General features: G+C 47.3%; 1 protein-coding gene across 4 annotated transcripts in view; it reads left to right on the forward strand.

The window, feature by feature from the left end:
* The window catches only part of EPN2 (epsin 2), an 87,669-nt gene that overhangs the window by 11,944 nt on the left and 47,848 nt on the right, over positions 1–27,877 (forward strand). The window lies entirely within an intron of this gene.

Here is a 27,877-nt window from a genome sequence, read left to right on the forward strand (position 1 = left end):
TGGGCTGAGCAAAGAGGAAGGGCTGGACATGGGGCAGAGGCACAGCCACAGGCCGGCCAGGCAGGACAGGTGGAAAGCTTAGTGAGATTTGAGTTGGGCTGTGGTTTTCACACAATCTTTTGGTGGCGAGTGGGCAGGGACCTGGGTCCTCTTCTCTACCTCTAATCAGAGCAGGTCTGCTCTCATCTGAATGTGGGGAACTAAAAGAAGCTTATTTGGAAAGTGTTCTCTGCTGTTGAAAAGAAATCAAAGTGATCTCATTGTAGTGGGTGCTGGGGAGCCACTGGGCAGCAGAGTGCCCCGGGGGTAGCTGGGAGAGACTGGAGGCTTCCCTAGGGACCTGGAAAAGCTCTCACTTCTTGCTGTCCGTGTTCCTTGATTCGTGGCCCCTTCTCTCTTCAAAGCCAGCAGTAGCCAGTCCTGTTCTCCTCCCGCTGTATCACGCTGATGCTGACTTTCTGCCTCCCACTTCCACTTTTAAGGACCCTTGTGATTACCTTGAGCCCACGGGATAATCCAGGATCCTCTCCCTCTTTTAAGGTCAGCTGATTAGAGATCTTAATTCCATCGGCTACCTCAATTCCCCTTTGCCATGTAACCAGGGGTACGAGGTGGACATCTTTGGGAGGCCATTGCTGTCTTTACCACGGTTGCCAATATGAAAATCAGATCGTACATAGCAATTCAGACTTGCAGCTTCATTGACAAATCAGAACACTTGGCAGCTGGGGGCCTGCACTGTTGCCTGGCAACACTGGGTCAGCGCCAGTGTTGGCCACTGTCTCTGGATAGGGTTGCATTTACCAGTTCTCCAGAGCCCCCACCCCTCCCATGGTGCCCACTCATTTTTCTTCGTGGCCTGGGCCCTGCTTTGGGGACCCAGGACATTACACAGAGACTAGTCGTGACAGTGGCAGCGCTCAGCGTGGGGAACTTGCTTACCCACTTGTGCTGTGCCTTCCTCTTTGCCCCTGTGCCCCATCCCTGCCCCCAGACCCTCTTCACGAACACCCCTCTGCCTGGCACATACCAGTCTCTCCTCTCCATGCCCCTCCCACCCTCAACCCAGGGCCCTACATTCTAGAACATCTCTGGTACTACTTTAGGTGGTATTGTTTGTACCATAACTTCTTGTTCCTGTCCCACTCCTTTTCTGGCAAACAGGGCTCATACATTCTTATTTTCCATTGGCATTTGTAAAAAGCAAGTTTTTATAATACACCTTTGGAGCAGTATCCATCAAGAATCAGGATCACACAACAAACATTGAGTCGAATATGTACCATGTACCACACTTTCCTAGACAATAGGGAATGAGATAGAGACACCTGCCTTGTTCCCCCTCCCCGTTCCCCCATCTAATTCTAGAAGAGGGAGGAGGAGAAACAGTAGGCAATTGCAATATTAACCTCCTATGGCAGTGGTTGGCAAACTGGCCCCTTGAGTGTGGCTCTTCCACAAAATACCATGTGCAGGCACACACGTACAGTGCGATTGAAACTTCATGGCCCATGCCACGGGGCCAAAGAGCCACATGTGGCTCACGATCCGAGGTTTGCCGACCACTGTCCTATGGCATCTGGGAGGGGTCTGGCAGCATACTGCTTCCTCGGACCCTGGCCTGAAAGTGAGCTCTGTCTGCAGTGGTCAGGGATTCTAGGGGCTCTATTAGAGGCATTTTGTGAAAGGGTCCCTCATTTCCAGACATCGCCTAGGGCCTAGGCCCCAGGTGATAGCTGAATTTGGGGCAGGCGTCTCAGAGGCCGAGATAGCAGATCGGTTTGCTGTGTGAAGGACTAGGCTAGACAGCTCCGTGTGCTGCTGTCTGGCATTCTGAACCGGGGCCTGGTGGCTTTCTGAGGGCTCCTTGGTATGGCCTCTCGCAGATGGGCCTGCCCTGGTGGTGAACCTGCACTGTGAGGCTCAGGTGGAGGGCACTAGGTCAAGTCTGAGAGTTTGAAAGTTTAATTCTTTATCCATGTTAAAGATCTTTGCAAACTTGCTTGAAAACAGAGCAAAACTTTTCATTGTGGAGGATTTCTAACATATAAAAATAGAATAGTTTGATGAACCCCATCATTCAGCTTCAACAGTTTTAATCTAGGCTCCCCCTTCTCCCATTGGATTATTTCAAAGCAGATTCCAGACTTCAGTGATAAATGCTTCAGTGTGGATCTCTCCCAGATATGGACTCTTTGGAAACTTTTTTTTAAGTCAAGACTGACTTCCAGCAGTCCTGATTCTGACTTCTTAAAAAATTTTTATTGGAGTGATATAGGTCAACATGAACGTATAGGTTTCATGTGTGGATTTCTAAGTTACAAAGTCTGTATATAGCACCATGTGTTCACTACCCAGTCAAGTCTTCTATCACCTCAATTTAGGACCCTCCCCCCACAACCAACCAATACACTGCTGTTTGTGTTCATAAGTTTCAGTTTTATATCCCACATATGAGTGAAATCGTATGGTTCTTAGCTTTTTCTGACTGACTTATTTCACTTAGCATAATGTTCGTAAGGTCCATCCTTGTTATTGTAAATGACACAATTTCATCTTTTCTTATGGCTGAGTAGTATTCCATTGTGTATATGGACCATGTCTTCTTTATCCAGTCCTCGCAGGGCACTTTGGCTGTTTCCATGTCTTGGCCACCATGAATAATGCTGCAGTGAACCTAAGGGTGCATACATATTTGCATATAAATGGTTTTGAGTTTTTTGGGTATATACCCAGGAGTGGGATTGTTGGGTCATATGGTAGCTCTATTCTTGACTTTTTGAGGAATCGCCAGACTGCTTTCCGTAGTGGTTGTACCATCTACATTCTCTTCAGCAGTGAATGAGGGTTTCCTTTTTTCCACAGCATCTCCAACACTTGTTATTGCTTGTCTTGTTGATAATGGGCACTCTAACAGGTGTGAGGTGGTATCTCACTGTAGTTTTGATTTGCATTTCCTTAATTGCCAGTGAGGTTGAACATCTTTTCATATATCTAATAGAGGCCCGGTGCATGAAATTTGTGCACAGGGGAGGGTTCCCTCAGCCCAGCCTGCACCCTCTCCAATCTGGAACCCCTCAGGGCATGTCCAACTGCTGGTTTAGGCCCGATCCCGGGGATTGAGCCTAAACCGGCAGTCGGACATCTCTCTCACGGTCTGGAACCGCTGGCTCCTAACTGCTCACCTGCCTGCCTGATCACCCCTAACTGCCCCCCCTGCTAGCCTGATCACCCCTAACTGCCTCTGCCTGCTGGCCTGATCACCACTAACTGCCCCCCCTGCCGACCTGGTCACCCCCAACTGCCCCCCTCTGCCAGATTGGTTGCCCCGAACTGCCCCTCCTGCTGGCCTGGTCGCCCCCAACTGCCCCTCTGCTGGCCTGGTCACCTCTTACTGCCCTCCCGCCGGCCTGGTTGCCCCCAGCTGCCCCCCTCTGCCGGTCTGGTCTCCCCTAACTGCCCCCCCCCCCCCCGCTGGCCTGGTCACCCCCAACTGCCCCACCGGCCTGGTTGCCCCAGCAGCCTGCTGTTCAGTCGTTTGGTCGTCCCTCATAAACCCCCCTGCTGGCCTAGTCACCCCACACAGCCTGCTATTCGTTCTGTCCAGTTGTTTCTGTAGTGATGGCCCCTGGCTTTTTATGTATTAGGATTGGCTGTTTGTATGTCTTCTTGGGAGAGGTGTATTTTCAGGTCCTCTGCCCACTTTTTGATTGGATTGTTTATTCGTTTGACGTTAAGTCTTAATGAGTTCTTTATATATTTTGGAAATTAAACCTTTGAGCTACTATTTGCAAATACCATCTTCCATCTAGTTGGCTGCCTGTTTGTTTTGTTGTCTGTTTCTTTTGCTGTGCAGCTTTTCCGTTTGATAAGTCCCATTCATTTATTTTTGCTTTTACCTACCTTGCCTTTGGGGTCAAATCTATAAGATGTTCTCTACCACGCAGGTCCATAATTTGTTACCTATATTTTCTTCTGTGTAACTTATTGTTTCAGGTCTTATATTTAGGTCTTTGATCCATTTTGAATTAATTGTTGTACATGGGGACAAACTGTAATCCAGTTTCATTCATTTGCATGTGGCTTTCTAATTTTCCCAGCACCATTTATTGAAGAGAATATCTTTACTCCAATGTGTATTTATGCCTCCTTTGTCAAAAAGTATCTGTCCATGTACATGTGGTTTTATAGCTGGGCTCTCTATTCTGTTCCATTATCTGTGTGTCTGTTTTTCTGCCAATACCATGCTGTTTTGATTATCGTAGCTCTGTAGTATAATTTGAAGTCAGGTAGTGTGATACCTCCAGCTTCGTTCTTACTTTTCAGGATTGCTTTGGCTCTTCAGGGTCTTTTGTGGTTCCATACAAATCTGGTGATTTCTCGTTTAATTAATTTTTTAAAAATTACATTGGGATTTTAATGGGGATTTCATTAAATCTGTATATTTGTTTGAGTAATATGGCCATTTTAACTATGTTGATTCTTCCAATCCGTGAACACGGGATGTTTTCCCATTTCGTTGTGTCTTTTTCAGTCTCTTTTAATAATGCTTTGTAATTTTCAGTATATAGATCTTTCACATCCTTTAAGTTTATTCCTAGGTATTTTATTCTTTTGGTTGCTATTGCAAAAGGAATTGTTTTTTTCCATTTTTTTTTCTGAAGTTTTGTTATTGGTATACAGGAAGGCAGTGGATTTTTGCACATTGACTTTGTATCCTGTAACTTGACTGTATTTGTTTATTGTTTCTGATTTTAATATGTTCTGGGCTTGAAGCTGATTTTTTTTTTTAGTTGTGGAGTAATCTTTATACAAAATCTTGATTTAGGTTGCATTTTATTAGCATTTGAGTTAAGGCAGAACAATGAAAGTTTTGCTATTTTAAGTTTTTCTCTGAAATATATATATAATTTAGTATGGTAACCATTTTAAAGTTAAAACCCAGTGGCATTAGTACATTTACAGTGTTGTGCAATCATCACCAATGTCTAGTTCGAGAACTTTTCATTACCCCACAAGGACACCTGTGCCCGCTTAGTAGTCACTCCCTACACCCCTCAGCCCCCAACCCCTGGCAACCACTAATCTGTTTTCTGTCCCTGTGGATTTGCCTGTGCAGACCTTTCACCAAATGGAACCATGCAGTATGTGGCCCTTTGTGTCTGATGTCTTTCACTTAGCATAGTGTTTCCAGGTTCTTCCGTGTAGTATCAGGGTCAGGACTTCATTCTTTTCATGGCTGGATAATATCTGTTGTGTGGCTAGCCCACAATTTGTTTATCCATGTATCTGTTGATGGACACTTGGGTTGATTCCTCTTGGTGATTGTGAGTAGTTGCTACTTTAACTCATCAGGCTTTGAAATGTGGTGAAGTGGTGTGTGGTTCAAAAAGAAAATGTCACATAAGTGGGAGCAGGAGGGTGCTTTACTCTTGATTTCATAGATTTTAACACATTTAAAAAACTTATTGCTGAAGTATAGTGTGCATAACAAAAGCATGTAGTACATGTTGTCAGGGTGGAAGTGGCTCAGAGGTCTCTTCCGGTGGTTTTGCTTTTGGTGGTCATGAGGCCTGCCTAATAGCCTGAATTCTGAGAGACCGCAGCAGTTCTGGGGGTGGTCAGTGGCCTTTCTGAGCACTGGATCGAGGGAAGTGCTTGGCAGGCTCTGGGACTTTGCTCCCTGCTAAGTATGGGCACAGATCTGGTGTTCTGGGGCTGTCGTGACGGTCATGACGGAAGAGCTTGTTTTCCAGAGCACCGAGCCAGGGCCATTATTCACCTAGTCAGTGAAATAGAGGCTGTGCCCTTGTGTTTTCATGACAGCTTTAAGGGGCTCAGAATGGCAGGTTAGATACATTGTTACCAGTGAAGAATGAAGTGGATTTGATTACATGTTTTATATGCAGGCATTGATTTTCATTAGGAGGTTTTTTCCAGCAAGGAGTTTGCAGGCAGCCCTAGTAGCCCTGTGCTGACTTGTGGGCACCCTTCGCAAGGCTGCGATGTGGGGCGAGAGTGGCCCTGTGCCACGTCTCAGGTGGTTATGGTCAAGGAGTGGGGGAGCGTGCTCTCCTCTTGGAGGGCGTGAGGGAGTGTTCATCTCGGGTCCCAGAACCAGGAGAATCTTCTGCTGTTTATCCCTGCCTCTTGCTCCAGTGATTTTCAACTGGTGTGCTGCAAGCATTTTAAAACATGCCGTAGTACCTGACTATTTAGTCTGGGAACTGACCTCTTTTCCCTTAGATTGTTAAATTAAAAAAAAAAAAAATGACAACAGCCAACACAACAATAGTCTTCCAGTGTGAATGAATCAAAATTATTCCTTTTTTTTTTTTTCAGATCAGCCAAAAACTATAATGTATTCTTTGGTATGCCACAGAATTTTAGTAATTTATGTGTGCCATAGATGAAAAGGTAGAAAATCACTGTTGTAGACAGTGAATCCTCTTTGCTTTGACCACCAGGAAGCTCAGCTCAGAGCCAATAGTCTGTTCTAGCTCTAGTGTGGCCTGCATCCTGTATTCTAACCTTGTTTTCTGGCTTTGCTTTTTTATTGTCCCTCCTGTTTCCCTCTTGCCTGTGTTTTTTCATTTATTTGCTTTTTATTACATAGCAATGCAGTGGATTTCTGTAAGCTCAGTAATTCTCAACTTGTCTACTTTACTTTAATCAGAATTACCTGGGGAGATTCATTTTTAAAGTGCCAGTGCTTGGTTCCCACCACCTTATGTTTTAGTTGTTCTGGGATGGGGCCTGAGCATAAGTATGTTCCCAAAGCTCCCTGGAGATTCGACCCGTGTCAAGGGTTGAGAACCGCTGCTTTAGGCCAATTCACATATTTTTAGCAACAAGCAAGTGATAAATAGATGAAAAAAAGGAGCCTGGTAGGATAGTCGACCCAAAGCACAGTGGTCAGAGTTCAGAGGAGCTGAGTGAAGAGGATTGTGTAGCTTCCAGTGGTTTTCTGGGTAGTGGTGCCCGTGGGAAAGCTCTGAGGGGCTCCTCTCCTCAGCCAGAACCACTGAAGCCGCCTGGACTCGGGTGGGAGGAGTGGCCAGTGGTTCTCAACCTTCTGGCCCTTTAAATACAGTTCCTCATGTTGTGACCCAACCATAAAATTATTTTTGTTGCTACTTCATAACTGTAATGTTGCTACTGTTATGAATCGTCATGTAAATATCTGATATGCAGGATGGGCTTAGGCGACCCCTGTGAAAGGGTCATTCGACCGCCAAAGGCGTCGCGACCCACAGGTTGAGAACCGCTGGGCTAGAGGTTTTGCTCTGAAGGTCTGGGCCTGCTTAGTGGTAGGAAGCTTTGTAACAAGATCTTCTGGGCTATATATAAGTCCCGCACTTATGCTTAACACCATTTGCTATAGAATGTAACTTACAGAGAAAACCCAGTGTGTAAAGAACATTTAACACATGGTCTTTGCAACTAATCTGATACCTCCTGTACTTTAAAAAAACACTCTCCCTGCTCGAAAGAGAAAACAGGAAATTATGAAAGAAAACACATTCTTTCTTGATTTAAAAGCATATATTTTATTGGTAGAAGAAAATGGCGATAATAAGCACAAGAAATCACCATGTAACCTAACTGCAAGTCTTTGGTCAGATTTTGACATTTGAAGAAAGTAAAAAATGTTTCTTTAAGAAACAAAACCAAACCCACCCATCACCTCAAAAAACAAACCAGATTCTTGCCTGGTTGGTGTGGCCCAGTGGTTGAGTGTCGACCTATAAACCAGGAGGCCACAGTTTGATTCCCAGTCGGGGCACAGGCCCAGGTTGCAGGCTTGAGTCTCCAGTGTGGGGCGTGCAGGAGGCAGCTGATCAGTGATTCTCTCTCATCACTGATGTTTATCTTTTTCTCCCTCTCCCTTCTTAAAAACAAATGAGGACTCCAAATTCTTACAGTTTGGTTGGTCTGAAAGGCAATTTCCTGATTGGTCAGAGTGGAGCTGCTCTGATTGGGCGGTGACGATGTTGATGATGGGATGGGGGAGATATAGCTGTACAGCTCTAATTGAATGGGGAAGTCTCAGTCCTGTTGGTTGAAATAGGAGTCCAGGACTCCTTTATAAGGCTGTCTCAGATGGCAGGAACACAGGCAGGCAGGGAGTTCAGTGCAGGCTACTCCCACAAGTGCAGTTTCCGTGAGAGGCCTCTGTGTAGAAATGGCTGCTAGACTGTTTTTTAAAATTGGAGCCCAGCTAGCCACCAGGAGCCCTTAGTAGGTGTCTTTTTTCTCAGGGTCTATACCAGCTGTGGGCAAACTACGGCCCGCGGGCCGGATCCGGCCTGTTTGAAATGAATAAAACTAAAAAAAAAAAAAAAAAAGACCGTACCCTTTTATGTAATGATGTTTACTTTGAATTTATATTAGTTCACACAAACACTCCATCCATGCTTTTGTTCCGGCCCTCCGGTCCAGTTTAAGAACCCATTGTGGCCCTCGAGTCAAAAAGTTTGCCCACCCCTGGTCTATACCCACGATATGTTAAAGTCTAGTAATTTCCTTCTGAGGTCCTCGGCATTGGTGCTTCGCCTGCCTGGGGGTAGGTCTCATGCTGGGGAAGGTCCCTGATTCCCTGCGCGTTGGTGTTAGGCCTACCTGGCTGGTCACAGAGTCACCTCCAGTTGAAAGATAGCAACCTTCCCACAGTCACAACCCCCCCTCAGAGGACAGGTCCTGCTGTGTGCTGTGTTTAGTGCAGGGCCTGGTAGTGGTGGATGGCTAAGTACAGACTTGTTAAGTAAGGTTTGTATTTATGTACCATCATTCACTACCAACTGGTGGATATTTAAGAAATCCTTTCAATAGAAATTTAAAGGCCACTATGAAGGACTTTTTTTTTTTCATTTGGAAGAAAAAATTGGTTTAAAACTAGAAAAGGGAAAACAAATGTCTTCTTTAAAAGAAAAAGCTCATTCTTTAACACATTAGCTTCTGAATCAACCTCTCAGAAATAAGAGATTTTAAAAAACAAACTATCTTGTGAGGCTTTTAGAAGTATAATTTGGACTTGAACAGCTTAAGTCTCTCAGTAGATGATGTGGAAATAAGGTTTTGCTGTTGTTTTTGTTAAATGTGAATGCAGTGCCTCATTGGCATCTTTTGGGCATTGAATCACAGCAGAGGGAAATTTCCAGACAAATGAGTATCACCTCTTTGAGGACCAAAGCCTTTCCTTTTCACTTGCAGCTTTTGTTTTTCCTCTTGACACTTTCCCTGTGCCCCGGTTCCACAGAGGCGAGCTGGCTGGACTGGCACCTGGTTAGGGGGGTGGCTTCCAGGTGAAAGGCGGAGGTGTGCCTGCAGTGAGACGATGGACTTGCTTCACAGTGGGCCTCGGTCCTCGCCTCCTGTCCCCCTGAACGCTGGAGGAAGAGTCCAGGTTCTCTGTGACTCCCTGTTTGGCCTGTTTTCTGGCTTCACCTCTCACCGCTTTCCCTCTTCACTTGCCAAGCTGGGTATTGGAACACATTTTGCCTGCTGTTTACCCACTTTGGCTGTTTCTTTGCATGGCCCTGGCCTATGTGTACCCTTCAGGCTTCCATTGTAGGGTGTCATCCATCTGGGTTTTCCTGCTCCCCATGGGCTGTGTCTGATTGGTAGGCACCCCCAGCACTGTGCCGCTGTCCGCAGGTAGCCAGTGCTGAGCACATGCTTGCGCACAAGTGGCTGCTCGGGGCTTCTTGTTTTTCTCAATGACCTTGCCCCTGATGATAGATGGGAGAGACAGGCCTGCTCAGGACTGCACTGGGGGAGGAGCGGGGGAGAGTTGTGCACAAATCCATGGGCAGTGCAGGGGAGACAGGTGCCAGGAGGCCAGCTCACACCTGCTGGATAGAGGGTTGGATGGGTGTGTGGACAGCTGGGGAACACCATTTGCAGTCTGCCAGGTGGAAGTCGGAGGGGCCTGGAAAGGCCAGACACAGGACTGCTGGTAGTTTCTGGCCTCTGACTGTTGGTGGAAGGCTCTGACGCAGATTGACAGGAGGAAGGAAAGGCAGAGCTGACCCTGGCTGGGGGGCTCAGTCCGTTAGAACATCGTCCCCTTGCACTGAGGGTGTGTGTGGGTTTGATTTTGGTCAGGGCATATATAAGAATCAACCAGTGAATGCAGAAATAAGTGTAACAACAAAACGATGTTCTTTCTCTCCCTCCCACCCTCTCCCTCTCCCCTCTTCCTTTCTCTCTCTCTCGCTCATAATCAATAAATAAAAAGTTAAAAAAAGAAAGAAGGGCAGAGCTGGGCTGATAGCTCTGCCTGCGCTGCTCACGGCGCTGTTGTCTGAGACCGTTTGCCAAAGGCTCTATGTGGCTCGGGTTTTTTTTTTTTAATGAGCGTGGGACTTTGTTTTTAGTTAATGCTCTTTGAATATGCACTGCATCCACAGAGTTCCAAAATGAGGAGAGATTAAAGTGTAGTTTGCGAAATCTTACCAATCACCTCTGATCTCATCTTTCCCATCACCCCTTCTCCCTAATAATCCTTTTTAGTAGTTTGACTGGCTTTCCAATGTTTCTTTGTGCAAATAAAGCACACAAATTTACATTCTTATTTCTTCCATTTTGTAAAATTAAAGACAGCACACTGTACATGTACACACTGTTCAGCACCTTGCTTTTTTACTTACCAATGTAGTCTAGAGATTTTCCATGTCAGTATGTGGAGAATCATGGACTCTTTCTCTTTCAGCTATTAGTGTTGTGAAGTTGTTCCTTATTTTGGAGGAACAAAAGTTGTTCGTTTTTATTTTATTTTAAATCCCATCCCCTATACAAAGGTATTTGGGCATGTTTCCAACATGCCCTTTCCTAGCATACCTGCAAGGAGTCGTCTTACCTCGGCACCGTCTCCCACATGTGCAGGTGGATCTGTAGGTAGCTTCCTCCAGGGACATTGCTGGGTCAGAGGGGAAACACGTTTGTAATTCTGATAGATTTTGCCAAGTTGTGCTCCACAGGGTGATTCCATTTTGCACTCCCACAACAAGTGTGAGTGCTATTTCCCCACAACCTCACCAGCAGGAGGTGTAGTCACACGTTTGGATTTTTGCCAACCTGACAGGTGTAAAGAGCATCTCAGTATAGTTTTATTTGTTTATTTACTTTTGTTAATTCTCACCTGAGGACATTTTTTCCATTGATTTTTAGAGAGAATGGGAGGGAGAGAGGGCGAGAGGAATAGAAAAAGAGAGAGAAATAAATATCGCCTGCACGTGCCCCAGTCGGGGCCAGGGATCGAACCTGCAACCCAAGTACATGTCCTTGACTGGGAATTGAACCTGGAACTCTTTGGTGCTCAGGCCGGCACTCTAACCACCAAGCAACACTGGCCATGGCTCAATATAGTTTTAATTTGCATTTTTCTGAAGTGTGAGTTCATTATGTTGTCATATGTTTAGGGACCATTTATACTTTTCTGTGGATTTTTCTCATTTTTAAAAAAATATAATTTATTGATTTTTTACAGAGAGGAAGGGAGAGAGACAGAGAGTTAGAAACATTGATGAGAGAGAAACATCGATCAGCTGCCTCCTGCACATCTCCCACTGGGGATGTGCCCGCAACCGAGGCACATGCCCTTGACCAGAATCGAACCTGGGACCTTTCAGTCCGCAGGCAGACACTCCATCCACTGAGCCAAACTGGTTTCGGAGGATTTTTCTCATTTTTATCTTAGGTTATTGGTTGCTTATTTCTCAATTTTTGTGAGTGATTCATATTTTTGGAAGGTTAGTTCATTGTGTTAATATTTTTCAGGCTAGGAATTATTCTCATCTAGTCAGATTCTTTTTATTTTTAAGTAGTCAGATTCTTTAGGTTACCTTCCCCCCCTCCTCCCTGGTTTCCTGTGTTTGAAGGTTCAGTCTGTGGCCTTGGGACAGAGTCTGGTCCTGGTTGGGACAGAACGATAGCCATGGCTTTCTTCCAGGATTTTAGGTTAATCGGCTGCAGGCATATTTTCAACATGAGTGTACAATAGCATGGATGTGTTTGAGTTTGTGTTGTTACATGATGATAGGTATCTAGTGTGCAGTCATCATACTCATTCATGCACCCAGGAAGATGGAGCCACCATCTTTTTTTGGTTGTTGTTAACCGCTTTATTGATACATAGTTTATGTACCATTAAGTAAATTTCACTTCTTTGAAATATGCAGTGCAATAGTTTTTAGTGTATTTAGAGGTTTTCACCCATCAGCCTAACTTTATTTTAGAACATTTCATCACCCCAAAAAGAAATCTTGTACCCATTAAGCAGTCATTCCCTTGCCTCTTCTTCCCCCAGCCTCTGGATTTGCCTAATTCTGGACATTTCACTTAAACAGAATCATATAATATGAGGCCTTTTGTCTCTGGCTTCTCTCACTCAGCGTACCGTTTTCAAGGTTCATTCATGTTGTAGCATGTATCCATTCTTCATTCCTTTTTAAGGATGAATGATATTCCATTGTATGGATACATCACATTGTATTTACCCCATTCGTCTGTTGATGGACAGCTGTTCCCACTTTTTGGCTGTTGTAAATGATGCTGCTAAGAACACGGGTGCACACCTTTGTGTGTAGGTGTGTTTCCTTTTCTCTTGGGTGGATACGGAGGCTTTCAGCATCACCACACTGGGAAGGAAATGTGGAGAATTGCACACGGGCTTTTAAAATGTTTGACACAAAGTGACACACTCGCTTCTATCTCATTTTATTGGCAGTGCCATGACTGACTTCAGAGGGATGAGAAAATGCAATTTTGTCACAGGCCCAAAAGGAGGTGAACTGGAAATATTTATTTGGTGGATAGAAGTAATTACTACATAGGAGAGAAATGGACGTTCCTGAACAGGGTGATTCTGTATGGACAGGTCACTATGAAAGGGTTCACTAGTTCTTAGTGAGGTGGGAATTCCAGGGTAGAAATTATCTAGAACTAACTGTTCGACCTTGAGAGCTGGTTGGTGGAAAGACCTCGAATCTTTCAGGAACAGCGGAGAAGTGTGTGAGATATTAGAGAGGAAAGGGGCAGCCCCATGGGGTAATGTTAAATTGATTTAGGACTGGACTGGGCTCCTTGGAGTTTTCAAAGGGGCTTTGTTCAAGAGGGAGCACAGACCTCACCTAGCTCTGTGACTTGTTCTGTCACGCATCCTCTCTCTCACCTGTAAAATGCCTCCCTTGTGGAACTGTGGCACATCATAGGCGCTGAGCACATGGTTGTCACCTTGGTGAATTGACGAGCAGCCTTGGTCACTGAGTGAACAGGCCTGGCCTTCCCCGCGCCATTAGATCAGGTTTCCTTGTGGAGCACAGATGTGCTGAAGGCCTGCCCTGTTCTCACGGCCTGGTTCTCCCCAGGGTGGCTGACGAGGAGGTGGTGGCACTGACCTGGCCGGTGAATATTCCGAGGCAAATAAACATTTTTTCCTCAGCCGGTGGCACGGAATTTGTAAACGAGTGTTTTCTGGGTCCGGAGACACTGAGCAGATGTGTACACGCGCTTGGTTGGCAGTGCTGGAAACACAGCCCTTTATTATTTTTCTAAACAAAGCAGGACAATGGCAGTGTAAACATTACTTGAACAAAAGCATTTGGCTATTGGAGATAAAACCAAAAGGAAAAGAACAACTTCAGTTTTTTTGGGGAGGGGGTTGTGTTTTGATATTTAGCAGCATTCTCATTTTTTAAGAATTAAAACAATTATATGGTATGAGAACTTCTGTTTGTTTCTGATTATTAAAGTCAGTGTGAAATACATTCAGAAATACCATATACCCCCCCCCCACCCCCCCGTCAGCTTGCTCTTGTGTTTTGTGTTTTTTTTGTTCTTTTGGAGGAAGTGGTGGGAGACAGCAGGGCCTGAAGAGGCCTAGTCAAAGCATGTGGACAAACACGGACCCTATAGTAGAAGTAAAAGGTTTCACCCCAGTTCACCCAGCTCCTTCATGTCTGTTCTTGGTGCCTCACAGGCCACCGCTCCCATTTCCCAGAGGAGGAAACTGAGGCTCATCCAGGCGACTACAGAGTGGTGGGGAGAGCAGCCATCTTTACAGAGTCATTTTTAAACTACAACAATATCTTTAGGCCATGTTTTGTATTCCAGAAGAGCATTATGGAAGTTGGTGAGGGAATGGAGAGGCGCAGAGAGATTAGGTTAGGGAGGGGGATGCTTCCAGCAGGTGGGGGTGGACGTGGTGCCCTGTGAGTCATTCATTCCTGTGGCAGATGTGTACCAGGCGCCGTGCCAGGTCCTGGAAGGCAGACAGCAGTTTGGAGACAGTGAGAGCCTCTGTCCTCTGAGAGCCTGCAGTCCAGAGGTGGTAGGAGGAAGGAGGGAGAGATGGAGAGAGAGCCGGAAGCCCTGGCGGCAGCAGGTGGTGGCTTCTCCAGCAGAGGATCCCTGGAGGAAAGGGGAAGGGACGCAGGTGGGAGTTGGGGGTGGCAGGTTCAGTTTTGTCCTGAGATGGGGGGCAGAGCTGGTGTGCCAAGGGGTGTGGGCCATCATGCAGCAATCTGTGAGGCCTCCCTTACTAGGGCGCCTGTGCCGTCTGTTCATTAGCATCATTAGGACAAGGCATGGTTCTCCAGCCAACCCCTGCTGTGCACCCAAAGCATGCTTCTCGCCATATCCTCTGGACTCTTCTCTGTCCCTGTGATTATCATCACTCCCAAAACCTCTCCACTTGCTCTTCCCCTGCACGAATGGTTCCGTGTCTCTACCACATCTCTGCTCCCTGCCCCCGCCCAGCTCTTCTTGGACTTTGTTGATGGATACCGCCTCCTTCTGACTTGCATCCTTGCCCATTCTCCACTGCTGTCCACGGTCCTCCTACCTTCTCCCAGAGGGTCAGCACCCCTCTCCACCCTAGATGCCAGTGGCATTGGCCGTCTCCATTCTCCATGCCTGTCTCCACTCACGTCTGTCTGAATTCAAACTGCTTATTCTGCCTCTTTCTCCTGAGATCTGCACACCCTACCGACCCTTACTTTCAGTGAAGGGTGCCTGTGCCCTGGCTGCTCCCACTCCGTCTTGCCCCGTCTCGCACTGACATTTGGTGGTCAGGGGTTGATTCTCGTGCTTTGTGTGTGTGTCTGTCTCCTGCCTTTTCCCATTCCCCTGCTGCACTTGGATTCAGGGCCTCGTCTCTTCTCATTACCTCTGTGTGGGCTTCTAGGTGGGCTTCCTGTCCTTTTCCCACAGTCCCCACCCTGCTGCTGCTCGACCAGGGTTTCAGAACCACCGCCCTGACAGCCTCTTTTCTCTGCTCCTAAACAGAAACCAGCTTCAGTAGCTTCGGCTTTAGCAGTAGTTACTAAAATAATGTTAAGTCCTACACAGCTGAATGTTACTCATTTTAATAGTTCTTTATCTTAAAAATGCCATAGTACTTTCACAGTTCCTCAGAAAGCTAAACACAGTTATATGATCTAACAATCCCACTGCTCAGTATATACCCAGAAGAGCTGAAAGCATATGCCCACACAAAATCTTATATATAAACTAGAGGCCCAGTGCACAAAATTCGTGCACTCGGGGGTGGGGGGTCCCTCAGCCTGGCCTGTGCCCTCTCGCGGTCTAGGAGCCATCAGTGGGACATGTTTAGCATTGCCATGGAAGTGGGAGAGGCTCCCACCACCGCCACTCTGCTCCGCAGCCGTGAGCCTGGCTTTTGGCTGAACAGAGCTCCCCCTGTGGGATGCACCGACCACCAGGGGGCAGCTCCTGCACTGTACATCTGCCCCCTGGTGGTCAGTGCATGTCATAGCGACCGGTCATTCTGTTCAGTCTATTTGCATATTATCCTTTTATTATATAGGATGTTCACAGCGGCATTATTCATAATGGCTAAAAAATGGAAACCACCCAGATGTTCTCTACCTGATAAATGGATAAATAAAATGTGGTGTATCCATACAATAGAAAAGTATTCAGCCGTGAAAAGGAATGAAGTACTGATATAGTAAGAATTTAATGAGATAATTTCTAAGACAGTGCCTGGAACATAGGCAGTCCCTATAAGTGTTAGCCATTATTATTATTTGGAGGCTGGCACAAACCTTGAAGGTGAATAACCAAAGTTGTCAAGTCCAAATTTCTTAGTGTGTGAGGGCGGCCCTTACAGTGCAGCCCAGCCAGACTGCTCCTGTCCTTGCCTTTCCATACACCTTGCTGACGGGTGCTCTGCCCGGGTGGTCTCCTTCCCCAGTGTCCTGCGCATCCCTCTCATTCTGCAGTGGCATTGCCTCGGAGGCACCTGACGCCCTGATATTCTCGAGAGCTGCCTGGAGCACCACTACAGGATCTACTTTTGATGTCGGTGTGAGGTTGTCCCGCAGTCCAGACTGAAAGCCCCATCTTGTGTTTTCCTAAGTCCCTGAGCCTGTTGGCATTGTTCTTTACGCACTCACATTTAACAGCAACTAAACCATTGACATGTCCTTGCACTATAATGATAAAGTGGTTAAAAAACAGGACAGCAAAAACATTTTTAAAATGCAGGGCAGAGCCTGGACAGTGTGTCTCAGTGGTTAAGTGTGGATCCATGAACCAGGAGGTCACGGTTCAATTCCTGGTCAGGGCACATGCTTGGGTTGCAGGCTGGATCCCCAGTAGGGGGTGTGCAGGAGGCAGCTGATAAATGATTTTCTCTCATCATTGATGTTTCTATCTCTCTCTCCTCCCTTCCTGTCTTAAATTAATAAAAATATATATATTTTTAAAAATGCAGGGCAGAGAGCATTTATGTACCCTACAAATGAGCAATTCTAGGAATGCACTCTAGAAAAACATGGTGCACGTGTCCCAAGACACACATGTACACACACCAGCACTAGTGATAGCATAAATCTGGAAATGGTCCGACGTCCATCAGTGGGAGGATGAGAGGAAAGTTGTTAAATGTGAACATAGGCAAATGTTACACAGAAGTGACAGTGGATGAACCACAGCTGGCCAAGTCTCAGACACATAATATTGAGGGACAGTGCAGGTTCTAGAAAACCATATATTGTTTAGTTTTACAGTACTTTCTGTTTTTTTCTTTATTGATTAAGGTATTACATATGTGTCCTTATCCCCCCATTGCCCCCCCCCCCCCCCCGCCGCCACTCATGCCCTCATCCCCCCTGGTGTCTGTGTCCATTGGTAGGCTTATGTGCATGCATACAAGTCCTTTGGTTCTTCTCTCCCCCTTAACCCCCACCCTCCCCTACCTTCACTTTCATAAAATTATTATTATTAAAGCAAGGGACCAAAGAACCCTGAACTTGAGCAGTTTTCCTGGGGCGGAGGTGGTGGGGAGGACCCCCTGTGTATGCACTGTGGTCACGCTTAGGCCTTGAGAGGGCGTGGGGTCACAGGTGCTCATTTTGTTTGTGCCTCTCATGTAGTTTGCACTTACTCTTTTATATGTACCCAGCAGTGCATAACAAAGGGTAGGAAACCGAGAAGCAGCAAGAAGATATTAGGGCTGGTCATGCCTTTTCTGGAGCAGATTCTGACATTTAAGAGTAAGAAGGAACATTTCCTGCTTATGTAGCCAGTCAGTGTTGCAGAGTAAATAAAACATGGGCATGCCTCCAGCAGAGGAGGGCAGAGGGAAATAATATTTTTATTCTGTACCAAAAAAGGAAGTTTACCTTTCAGCGTGGAGACTCGTTTTTTCTGAGTGGTATTTCAGATGACAGCTATTTCAAAGGAATGCAGACTTCTTGGGTTGTTCAAGTTGATGTGACTGATTTAGTAGAAGTGTGTGTTACAGCCAGAGAGACACTATTTCTTAAGGATGTGAGTTCTGAAGAACACACTTTAAAAATAGTTTGGAGTGTCTGTGGTATTTCAGACTCCACCTGGCTGGTTTCATTGTATTTCCAGTCTGTAGAATCTCACCCGTTTCCCACTGAAGCTTTCTTTGAAGAGCATTATAGGCTCTTTCCTTTTGTCAGCCCCACAGGAAGGAGCCAGGCAGGCCAGGCTCTGGTCCCCATACAGCACTAACCTCTCCAGGCCTCGGCGCCTGCACACGGGCGAGTCCTGGGCCCCGAGAGCTCCCTCATCGTTGCCCCTGCCCACTTGATTTGGTGAACTGGCGGGGCAGGGTCCGCCTGTGGCAGCTGAGCAAGGCGGGCTTAGGAGGACATTGTTTTTCTGCCACCTCCTGGCCTCTTACATGTCTAGACAAGAAGGCCCTTTCTAAAGGCCTGCAGACTCAGCAAGGAAAATTCACTGTTCTTAAGACTTCGAGTACTGGGTTTTTCTAAAGCCAGACAGAATAAGAAATAGGGATTAAGAGGATGGGACCGGAAGCCAGAGGCCTGGGATCAAATCCTAGTTCTACCACTTGCTGGCAATGTACCTCCTCTGTAAAATAAAGATAAGAATAATAACTCCCTGTAGGATCGTTATGAAGATTCAGTGAGTAGACTTGTGTGAAGTTCTTAGAGTGTGCCTGGCACATCACCAGAGCTCAGTTAGTGCTGTCTAGCTCTGGTCAGGGAGCCAGTGTTTTATATTACCTTCTAAGTCAGTCCTGTTATGATTACCAGTGTCAGAGCTTTCTTGGGAATTTCAGCCGCGAAGGAGAAGCGTGGAAGTGGTGACCATGTTTGGCAGGTTGTATGTAGGCACAGACTGGGAGGTGATTTCCGTCCAGCAGGCTCAGAAAAGCTCATGGCTTGCCTCAGGTCACCCAGCTGGAAAGGCAGGATGTAGACCTATGTGGTCAAAATAAGAAATACCCACGTCAGCCTTGTGTGCGGCCCAAGCTTGGCTGGCTTTGCTCCTGAGCCCAGGCTGTTAGGGGTGTCAGTGGTCTCTGCTCTGTGGCGCATATGCTGCCCTGGGGGGCCCAGGCTGTGGTGGCTCTTCGCTCCTGTGGTGAGCATTTGTTAAGCAGCGGTATGGACAGTCGTCGTCTCCTCCCCTCCCCCCAGCAGTGAATAGTTGGGCAGGCGGGTAAGTGGGTATAGCAGCTGTTTCTAACTCAAGGGGTAGAGACCGAAGGGAAACAGGAGCAGGGTGTTAACATGGTGGTCTCTAAGTAGACAGGGTTAAGGGGAATTATTTTTATTATCTTACTTTTTTGCTTCTGTGTCCATTCACTCAGCACATGTTTATTGGGTGCTCAATGCTCACCAGGCTCTGTTCTGGGCACTGAGGAGCTGGTGGTGAAGATAGGCAGGGCCCTGCTCCTACAGAGGGCATGCGGGCACAGGAGAGAAACAAATGAACTGGGCATAAGCAGGAAAAGGCCAGTAGAGAGAAGGGCTCTGCTGACAAGTAAAACTGGTGATTTGATGGAGTGGCTGGTGGTTCCCAGGAGGCGATGTGTAAACTGAGATCTGCATGACAGGAAAGAGCCAGTCGGTGACTTGGTGACTCGGGAAGGATGGCAGGCGGAGGAAGCAGGTGCTTAGAGTGAGGCAGGGACAGTGGCGTGCGGGTCCCTCTGAGGTGGCAGTGAGCGGAAAGGAGAGTGCGGCACGTTGGTGGCACGTGAAGAATTCACCTTCAGGTCTCTCCTTCCCCAGGGCACCCCAGGCCCACCTGTAGGATGACTTGGCTTATCCTTTGACCTTTTGCTGAGGTGAGCCTGGCCTCTAGTCTCTGGGCTTGGCTCACCACCCTGTGCTGCTCAGTGTAGGGGTGGGGACCAGGCCACCCTGTGAGCATTATGGACATCAGACATCACTGCCTGAAGTCCGTGGAAGTAACTCCCTCAGCTGCCCACCGAAATCTGCCCTGTTTCTCCACGGCCGCCACCGGGAGGGTCATGGCTTTGGTTTTACACTATACAATGTGGAAACACCTGCAAGGTTCCTTTTGTCAGTGCCTTGAGCTCCTTTTGAGAAAAGTGTTAGGTCACTGGTGTGCCTGAAACCATCGCGGCTCCCCGCTTCTCTCAGTGCTCTCAGCGGCTCTTCAGGGGAGGCTGACAGCTGCCCCCAGCGCCCCAGAGTGACCAGCCGGGTCTGGGTCAAACAGAAATCATGGGCGGTCTACATTTTCCCTTGCAGCTCTGCAGTTTTTCAAACGTCTCACACTGGAAAGTTGTCCTGATCACATTTCCATTGCAGGGCCTGCCCCATGGGGCGGGGTGGGTGTGTGAAGCCATCAGGTGCCCATTCCATGGTTCCCAGTCCTGGGTGGCATCGCCATCTGGCATTAGTGGGTATTTCTAGTAGCTGAGCCTCCGAGTGTTAGAAATGGAGACTCTGGCCCAGGGTCAGCTGCCATTCTTGGAGGAGGGAAGGGTTCTGAGGGGTGCTCTTCATACAGCCACGGGCCTAAAGGAAGTCCTGCCTGTTGGCGCCCACGGAGCCCCTAGGCCAAGAGAAGCATGCCGCTAGGCTTGGGCTCTCCGTGGCCCCTTGGAGATGGCAGAGAATTGAGTCATTTGTCAGAAAGGGGGTCTTGGGAATTAAGGATTTGGGGAGACCGTGTGGCTTATCCAATAATTTTAGAAGTACGGAGCCTGGTCACTGGCTGCCTGGTGCCTGGTCCAGCGGTCACAGTGCTGGACTTGGATTCCTGGTCCCCTGTGTCCTGGTTCTGTGCACTCTACCACAACACATTGTTTGCTTTTGAGCATGGTTTGTTAAGAATGCGGTCCATGATTTGTCATTTGCAAAGCTACTTTGAGAAGTAGCAGAGAGGTGAGGTCATGAAAGAATTCTCTTTCCTTTATGACATAATTACACACCACAGTCATCAGGGTGTTTGACCCTTAACCCAGCGAGGGAGGTATAGCCCATCACACTCCCATTTCCTGGACTGGGGGACTGAGGCTAAGTAACTACATTACATGGCAAGAGTGAAGCTGAAATGGCAGAACTAGGTCTTCTGACCCTGGTGCTTGCTTTATGGGATCTTTAAAAATGACTGCACTTCAACACCTGTGTAGGCTGCGCTTCCGGAAACTAAATGGTCAGGCACGTTGGTAAAGAAAATTGGAATTCCTTATGTATGTTTTCAGTAGTGGGTTTCTGCTTTTAGACAAATGAAGAACAGGTAATGTTATAGGAGGTGTCGGAAACCTGTTTCGAACTGCCCTGTGCTTGTTCCTGTGACTGCTGGGTCCTGGGAGGAGCTGCCCAGGTGGCTCTTTGTGGGAAGATCTGCCTTGTGTGAAGGGTGGCATTGTCCAGCATGGGAGCAGGGTGCTTTCTACCTGGTCAGCCCCTCATAGTCTGCTCCACGTCTCTACCTGACCATAGGCTAATTGACACGCCCTCAGGGCTCTTCTACCCCTGGAAGGGAGAGAGGAGAGTGCATGGACAGTTTACCTGCTTTATTGTCTACAAGTCAAGTCTAAAATACTGGGTTTTCCTTGAAATTTTTTAAGCATGTACATGCAGTTTTTTAAAGCCCACTTTTTGGATAGTGATATACAGTTTGATTCTCTACCCAACAAGAAGTCATTGAAATTTGGATGCCCCAATTCAGTTAGTGAAGAGGACATTTCTTTCTTTTTTTGGCTGAATCTTACTGTTTTTCTGGTGTGTGTAAAGGATTTTTTCCCCTCTTCATTCTCTCGCCTGCATGAGTAGTAGTTATAAGCTCTGTTATTGCTAGCTTGGCTGATGCAGAGTCATAATAGTCCTTTCTCTGGAGGCTGAAATGACCACTGTGGGGAAGAATGTGGCAACTGTCCATATTGTCCTGACTAGACTGTTGTCTTTTGGAGAGTCAGCTCGGGCTGGTCATGTGAGCTGAGGTCTCAGCCACCCCTGACTGAGCTTCCTTGTGATGGTCGTGGTACCCTTTTCTCCTGTAGGAAGATGGAAATGTGTCCTCACTCAGGGGCTGCACGCACAGGAAAATGAAAGCCAGCTAATCGAGGCTTGCAGAAGATTCTCAGACTTCATGTTGATGTGTGTGTCCTATAGTGTCATGTGGTCCTCACCTTGATATGCCTACAGATCATGGGAGCTTGGTAAGAGTGTTATGTTCCCTATGTGCTGTCCCCAGTTACTGTGTGCCTGGGGTTTTGAATAGTGTCCCCAGGAAATTCTGGTATGTGTGGTCAGTGGACCTAGTGCTGTAGGAAGCAGGAAGCGGGCCATGTCCTCTCCCCACAGCTCTCCCTGTCACCTGCCTTAAGGAAAATGAAGTGTATGCGGAGCATAAGAGGCTGCCAGACAGATAGTTTGAACTGCTATCTGGGCTGAAGTTTCAGTTCAATTCATTCAGCAGTATTTATTGATTATGACTGGATTGTTACAGTCAATATTGACTGACCTGTGACTGTTAGGTTTTGGAGGCAGGGAGAGACGATTATTGCTGTTCCCTCATCGCTAGTCTTGATCCTTGATCCCTGAAAAGCTACTGTCAAAATGTCTTGTCGGGTCGGGTGCACATCTTCGCAGCACACAACCAGCCTTTTGCCCTGGCACCATAGCAGCAGAGAGACACGTGGGCTCTGCTCAGGGCCCATCGTGCTGCTCTGAGCCAGAAAAGCCTCTTTTTTCTCCTGTTATGGGCACTCTCGGTTTAGCAGGAATTTCCCCAGCCAGCTCTGGAAGCACATTTTTTTAAATGGAATTCTTCTTGTCTCAAGGCTAGGGGCCTCACTCTAGCCTTGGAATTTTTTGTTTGTTTGTTTAGTTTTCTTCTGCTTGCTGATTTTTAGTCTATTTTCAGGCTCCACTGTCTTTTGAATTCTTGTATTTTCAATGCCAGAATTTTTCTTCCCCAGCTTGACCCTGCAAACGTGGTGATTCAGCTGTTCCTTGATGGGCATCATCATAAACCACTCAAAAAGAGCCATGATCACAGCTCTGCCTGGGGTGCCTGGGCCATGGGTAGGTGTCAGGAGAGCCTGGCTGCTCCCCACACTTACGCAGTGGCCCGCTGGAGGCTCTGGAGGCAGTCAGTGCTCCGTTTGTGTTTGTTGTTTGGCTGTTGCCCGCTTTCCTCCTCCCTGGGTGCTTTGCACAGAGCTCAGGGGTGCGGGTGATAGAAACCTGCATTGCTGCTGGTTACAAGTGGGCTTGTGCAGCTGAGAGGTCCAAGGAGAGGTTCAAAGGATGGTCTGTCTTGCTCCTTCTGGCTGCTTGCTCGCTTCTGTGTCATCTTCAGACTTAGGTAAAGCCTGGCCCTGCTGGCTTCCTAGTAGTTTCAGAGCCCATCCAGAGAGGTAGGTCTGCAGGAGGTCCAGTCTGGATGGTCAGTCGGCCCCCGATCTAGCCACTATGGCTGGGGGCTGGTGGTGCTCCGACTGATGGGGTCTGAGCAGGCCTGCTCCTGGTCACTTCCCCTCTGGAAGACCAAGGCTCTTTACAAGATAAGGCAGATGGATGTTGCACAGGCAGAAACAACAGATTCCATTTCTAGTAAAGATTCTTTGGCTTCAAGAACCTTCCCTAGTCCTGGGGACTAACTGTAGAAAGGTCAGTGTCCCCAAGTGAATAGTCTGTGGCTTTTGAGATGGAGTCTCCAGAACTCCCCAGGGCCTTTTGGAAGACCTGGCAGAAATTCGCACTGCCCACTGGCAGCTCCCCGCACTGCTGAGAGGTTCCGTTTCTTTGCCTTTGGTTGGATTTTATCAAGTCATTGTGGTTACCAATAGTCATCTCATGTGTATCAGTCATTTTGCTGCCTCCACTCAAAAAAATCTAAAGTTGTAACAATTGTGTAAACTCACTTGCTTCATTCACCACTATGGTAAAATCCTTCTAGTAATTCCTGATAATAGTGTTAATGAAAAAACATTCAAACCTGTGAAGAATTTTTGTGAGTTTATTTGAGCCAGACTGTCAACAATTGCTGAGAAGCGGAATTGGGAGAGTGCTCCGAGAATGGCAGTTTTTCACCTTGTTTTATACATTGCAATCCAAAGAGGAGACGTAAGTGGGTCACATGAAATCCACTGGTGACAGATTAGGGAGGCGGGAGAGAGCAAAGTGGAGAGTGGATAAAAAGTAAAGTGATAGACACACGCTTCTTTTACTTAGGTGGTGCAGGATAGTCAACAGTCAACAATTAACACGATAACAGTAACAATGAAGGGATTTATCGTCTCTGTTCTGGTGCCCAGGTACATTTGGTTGTCTCCCAACGGAGAGGGGCGGGAGTTACAAGTTACTCTGACATTTCATAGGTATGTTATCGTAAATGCAACAAGACAATAGGCTCGGTTAAGGTAAAAATTGACCTTGTCAGGGAAGATACCCGCCTAGAACATGACAACCCCCCATAACTGCTTTTAGTTGAAGTTTTAATTTCAGACCATCCTCTGTGGTTACTTTAGGTCTTTAAGTTTGCAAGACCTCCACGCAGGCCTTCCCCGAGCTGGTCAGGTCAGCATGTCCACAATAGGAATATTTCTAAAGGCGTTTCTAGTTCCTGATGTCCTAGTGGCATTTGTCCCTCCCGTTGTCAGCATATAATTTATGAAAATGAGTCCTGCCACTTTTTTCTTTTAGTCTCTATCTTACAAAGTTTATTTTCCCTTCTTGTTTTGACAGTGTTCCCACCACTACCCTCCCCATATCTGTCTTGGAGGTCCTAATAAATGGCTCATGTTTGTGAACTTATCATATTCCCGCACGCTTGAGTGAAGAGCCCAGAAGGTAACAAATTACCCCGTTTAGTTACTTTTGCATGTACATTAGTTCAGGCTCAGCAAGTCGGAGAAAAGAAAACTGGCAAATTGAGAAGGCAAGTTTGGAAAGTGGAGGAAACATTCATTCAAAAGCGAGTGAGAATAAAACACAATTCAGATTCTGGAACTAACACCGTGTGTGTATTTGAGGATGCTGTGTGTTTGGGACTGGCTTTTGGGAGAAGATGCCTGGCACATGTTTTGGGGGAGGGGGAGGTGTTTACTTACTGCCCAATCTGAGGTTGAGGGGCGATGTTTTAAAAATGGAAAAACCGAGGTCTGAGTAGGACAAGTGCGACAGAGCCACAGAACAGGGGTCCAGTCTTCAGCCTGGAGGAGCCTAGGAGAGCTGAGCCAGGCTGGCGCTGCTGTGGTCCCCCAGCCTACTCACGTGTCACAGGTTCTTACGGATGGGATTGGAAGGCTTTTTGTTGTGTGTGTGTGTGTGTGTGTGTTTAATCCTCACCTGAGGATATTATTAAATTGATTTTTAGAGATAGAGAAAGAGCGAGAAAGACATGGATGTGAGAGAGAAAAAGTGATTGGTTACCTTCTGTATACGCCCTGTCTGGGGATCGTACCCGCCACCTAGGCATGTGACCTGACCTGGAATCAAACCCACAACTTTTTTGGTGTACAGGATGACACCCTGATTAACTAAGCCACCCCCGGCCAGGGCGGAATTGGAAGTTTTGATCTGCAAAGTCTTGGGTGAGGCGTGTAACCCATTTGGCCATGAAAATAGTTTCTCAAAGGTGCCTTTGGGTGTTTTATCCTACCAGGAATTTCTTTTTTTTTAATGTGTTTTTATTGATTTCAGAGAGGAAAGGAGAGGGAGAGAGAGATAGAAACATCAATGATGAGAATCATTGATCGGCTGCCTCCTGCCCGCCCCCTACGGGGGATTGAGCCCACAAGCTGGGCATGTGCCCTGACCGGGAATCGAACCCTGACCTCCTAGTTCATAGGTTAAATACAAACCACTGAGCAATGCCAGGCCTATCGGGAATTTCCTGTCTCCAGATCTCAGCCTTCCCACCATTTGTTAGTCCTGAAAGTGGCTCTTGTCCGTAGCTTTAAGAAAATGGCAGGCAGTCATTCATATTACATAAATTTTATATATATATTTTTTAATATAACAAGCATTTTATTAGCTTTTTCCTTCTTGAAGCCTATTTCAGAGACTGTTAACAGATGTCTCTGCAGGTGGAGCCTGTGAGGGCCGCCCCTGCCTTGGTCTGCAGCCCATTTCTCTTCCCAGCCTGCGTCTGTCAGCAGGAGCACCCTGACCCTTGCTCACAGGCACTCTGCCCTCTCTTTGCTCCCAAAGGCCTGGGAGACTCTGTGGGTGCCCTGGCTGCACCTCATGGCCTCTCCCTAGTCTTTCTGGGAGGACACTAGGTCCAGCTGTTCTGGTCCACCCCCCAAAGTGGCAGGACTAGAGAAGGGCAGCAGAGCCCAGCGTACCATGTCTCCCTCAGGAAATTGTGGTGTTTTGTGTGTTTTTCATTATATTGTCCACCGTTTGGGGCCTTTTTACCAGCATGGTTTGCTGTCATGCTTAACTGAAGCTGCTTTCATACCTGGAGGAAGGTGGTCCCAGCTCTACCTGCTTCTCCTTGAGAAGTGGGACAGTCTGACCTGCTGTGCGCCAGGTGGAATAACAAAGGAAGTGCCGTGTCCCGGCACATCGCACAGCCCCTGGGTATTAAGTACCTCCGAACGTTACTGCTGATTTTGACGTGTGTGCTTTAATCTGGGAGATGCTTATTAAAAATCAGAGTCTTTTTTTCTTTTCGAGGCCCACTCCATCTCTGCCAGCACTGACTGTTGCTGTGAATGAAAACAATTAAAATCAAGTGTGCGGTCACTGTGAGAGTTTCTATGCCTGGTCCTTTGGCAGGCCTGAGCGGATTCGGGAGAGCCGCCAGGTAGTGGAGAGGCACAATATCCCTGCCTTCAGCTGGAGCTCCGTTCTGTGGAGGCAGAACTCTTGTCATATTGGAGCGTAGGGAGAGGTCGCATTGGCCAGAGCAGATGTACTGATTGTCACCAGGGTGAGGTTTTACGAGCTGTCTTTCTTATTTGTATTGCAGCATGTGATGAGTGATGGCTGACTGCATTTCCTCTGGCTTTCCCCCACCAAACATCTTTTGACTTATTCTTTCGGCTGCCCATTGCCTGTCTGAGGCGTTTGATAAAGGTGGGAGTCCATTGTTTGTCTGGCAGAAGCCTCGCAGCAGCTTGATAGAGAGTGAGGGCACGCGGAGGGGAGAAGGGAGGACAGCTAGCCTGGTGGTGGCATTAGTCAGCTTTAGGCTTCAGGTTCCTTATCTGTGCGAGGGGAAGAACAATCTTTACCCAGAAGGTTTCCATGAGTATTAAGTGAGACAGCCTGGCCAGAGAGGCGCAGCAGGCATAGGTTGGGGATGGGGCAGTGGGTGGTTGGGGGCGGGGCAGTGGGTGGTTGGGGCGGGGCAGTGGGTGGTGGGCAGCTTTGTCTGGCAGTCCCTGGAGTCTCCTGGACTTTTCCTCATTTTATAAATGAGGAATAACCTACGTCACTACTTCCTGTTTATCCCCTCAGGTCTCCTCAGCTTTGAAGACCATACTGAGGGTAATTTCTGGCAAAAGTCCTTCCCGTGCCTGCCTTTGCGGCCTTAACAGCCAGCTGAGGTGGTGGTTCTGGCTTTGCATCTTCAGATCCCCTCTGCTCCCTCCCCTGGCAGACTGTGGCCTTCCTGAGGAAAGGGACATTGTTTTCAGTCTGTTTCATAAATTTATTCCACAGGGTTAAATGATGTCAGGCACAGTACTAGGTGCTGGGTATTCATCGGTGAAAAGACTAATGGGTCACCAACCTTGTGGACCAGTACCCACTGCGGAGACATGGATCTCTCTCTAGCTCAGTAAATGTTTCTTTTCTGGAGAGGGAATAGACGTGTTTGTGGCATTGGGCTGGGTGAGCCTCAGTTTTCTCCTCTGGAAATGAGGGGGTTGGGCTAGAACCAGATTATTTCTGAGCTGCATTATACAGCTCGGGCCAGATGCTGGAGACCCGAAAGTCCAGCCATGCTCTAGAAGAGTAGTTGGGAGCCTTTATGAAGAGTCAGGAGGAAAGGGTTGCTCACGGAGAAATCCCTGGGCAGTTTAAGCATGTGGACCAAAGCCAAATGTTAAAGGTGTAGAGAGGCATTTTGCATATAAGATATACTGAGATGAGAGGCTTTTTATTCCCAAAGATAATTTACAATCAGCCTT

Source organism: Myotis yumanensis, unplaced genomic scaffold (genome assembly GCF_028538775.1).
Source record: "Myotis yumanensis isolate MYYU_CA2020_CCGP unplaced genomic scaffold, mMyoYum1.0.hap1 SCAF_16, whole genome shotgun sequence".
NCBI classification, from domain to species: domain Eukaryota; kingdom Metazoa; phylum Chordata; class Mammalia; order Chiroptera; family Vespertilionidae; genus Myotis; species Myotis yumanensis.